This window comes from Echinops telfairi, unplaced genomic scaffold (assembly GCF_000313985.2).
Source record: "Echinops telfairi isolate 266 unplaced genomic scaffold, ASM31398v2 ScPeMD7_29;HRSCAF=101, whole genome shotgun sequence".
NCBI classification, from domain to species: Eukaryota; Metazoa; Chordata; class Mammalia; order Afrosoricida; family Tenrecidae; genus Echinops; species Echinops telfairi.
This window is the reverse complement of record NW_022103926.1, coordinates 9,221,374-9,223,608: the sequence shown is the minus strand read 5'-3', so window position 1 is coordinate 9,223,608 and position 2,235 is coordinate 9,221,374. Positions and strand designations below refer to the sequence as shown.

General features: G+C 41.8%; 1 pseudogene; it reads right to left on the bottom strand.

Moving 5' to 3' along the window:
• Positions 1-1,383: 1,383 nt before the first annotated feature.
• LOC115869510 lies at positions 1,384-1,530 on the bottom strand (annotated as a pseudogene).
• Between the last annotated feature and the right edge of the window lie 705 nt (positions 1,531-2,235).

Below are 2,235 nucleotides of genomic sequence, written 5' to 3'. Positions count from 1 at the left end.
GCATGACCCTTTGCTGTCTTCATGCACGGCGTCCTTGATGTCATCCCACCGCTCATCGGGTCTTCTGTCCGGCGTGTTCCATATGGCAAATCTGCCTTTGAGCTGGTCTCATATCGGTCCCAGTGGACTTGGGTTCATTTCCCTTAGCTTCAACCTGAACTTAGATGTGAGCAATGGATCGTTTGTTCCACAGTCAGCATTTGGCCGGGTTTTAGCTACTGGTATCGAGTTTCCCCATCATCTCACATCACCCACAGAGGCAGCTGACTTGATTTCTGTATGTTCCATTTGAAGAAGTCCATGTGGAGAATCGCCGTGTGTGCTGTTGAAAAGGGATATTTGCTGTGAACGCCTTGTTGGTCTTGTCCAAATCTATCATGCCATCTCCAGCTTCGTTTCTATCTGTAAGACCCTACAGCTATCATTCCTTCATCTGGGAGAAAATGGGCCTTTTCTACTTCTCCAAAGAGTGACAGTCTCAGAAACCCACAGAGGCAGTTCGACCCTGTCCTATAGGGTCACTGTGAGTCAGAATCGCCTCAGTGGCACAGTGTGGATTTTGATTGGGTCCTTCCTCTTTGTTTCCGACTTTTGCACTCCAATCGCCAATGATTATGTTTACTTATTTATTTACTTTTGTAACTGGCATTTTATTGGTTGTTTTGACATCAGTACAGAGACATTATGAACAATTTGTACACAATTTTTAGTGCACGTACCAAAATCCGAAAATGGCATGTAGATATATTCTTTTCTAAATTCCAGAATCTTTGCAGCTTTAAATTTGGAGGCATTTAAAAAAATCTTTACTGATTTTATTAGAAATTCTCTTGAGCCATTAATCTTCTTGGGTATAACTAAGGTTTTTCTTTTTAAAATAATTTTATGGGAGGCTTGTACAGTTCTTATCGCAATCCATCTATCCATCCATTGGGTCAAGCACATTTGTACATCTATTGCCATCACATCTTAAAATAAAGCAGTTACATTTAAAAAAAAATGGGACGAAGTGGAATTTCCTCCTTCTTAAAAATGTTTCTAGAGCTACTTTAAAAATTTCACTTACAAAATAGTTGATAAAAAACATTCCTCTGGAGATAAAAGTGTCCACTGATGAGAGACGGTAGGTAAACATGAATCAGACTTGGCTTCTTTTTCTCCTTGTTTTTTGTTTCTCAGTTTTGACAGGTCAATCTTCAGTTTCTTGGTTAGTTCCTTCAGCCGGTTTCCCTTTGCTCCCCTCTTCCCTTTCGCAGGCACTTTTTTTGGGGGGGGGGCGGGGGGCTGAAGATTTATCCTTTCCCATTGCTTTTTTGGTGTCCTCTCCACATTGGAGGCGAGGATTTCACTGACAAGCTCCGCTAACTCCTCGTTGTTGTTTTTTTTAATTTAAACTACCACAAATTATGCAGTCGAGTTTCCCACATTTGGGGAAATCGCAGGGGTCAGCACATCCGGAGTGCAATGGATGAGCCTCGCCCTGGGAAAACCACCTTCGTGATCATGGTATCTCCCCTGCCAGGTAAGTATGTAAGCTCCTCTTTCACCAACCCTTCAGCTTGCCTAGGTGCCCTTCCTTTGGGGCATCTTGGCTGTGGAGAGGGCATTTGCCAGATGCCCGTGGGCACCAAGACCTTTCTTGAAGCTGGGTTACCTGGCTGCTGCTGCTCTGCCTGGAGCTGCTAGGTCCTGCCCATAATTCTCAATACACCTTGATTGCTTGTTTGATCCATTTCAGACTCAAGGCGCTGCTAGAATTCTTCAGTTTCTTCATTATCGCTTGCTTTTGCAGTTGGTTCATACATTTGAATACGAGTTTTATTGATTGGATTTCAAACTACGTTGGATAATTTGTAAAATTATTTCCCCTTCATGTTTATGGTAGGGGGAAAAGCCCAATGAAGTTCTTGACTCACTTTCTGAATGTATAGGTGAATTTCTAAACTTTGTAACTACAAGTACACTCTGACAATGGCATGGCTTATTCTGTGTCCTCATTAACAGGATGTACTGGTAAGGAGTGTGGAGAAGAACATGTTTCTTGGGAAGAAGTAATACTTGGTGTGTTTTAAGTCCTGTCAAGGCAGAAGATGCACCTTGTGTTCTCATTCTCTGTACTTACTGGGAACTTTTCTTTTCTTTTTAATCATTTTATTAGGGGCTCATACAACTCTTATCACAATCCATACATACATTAATTGTGTAAAGTACATTTGTACATTCATTGCCCTCATC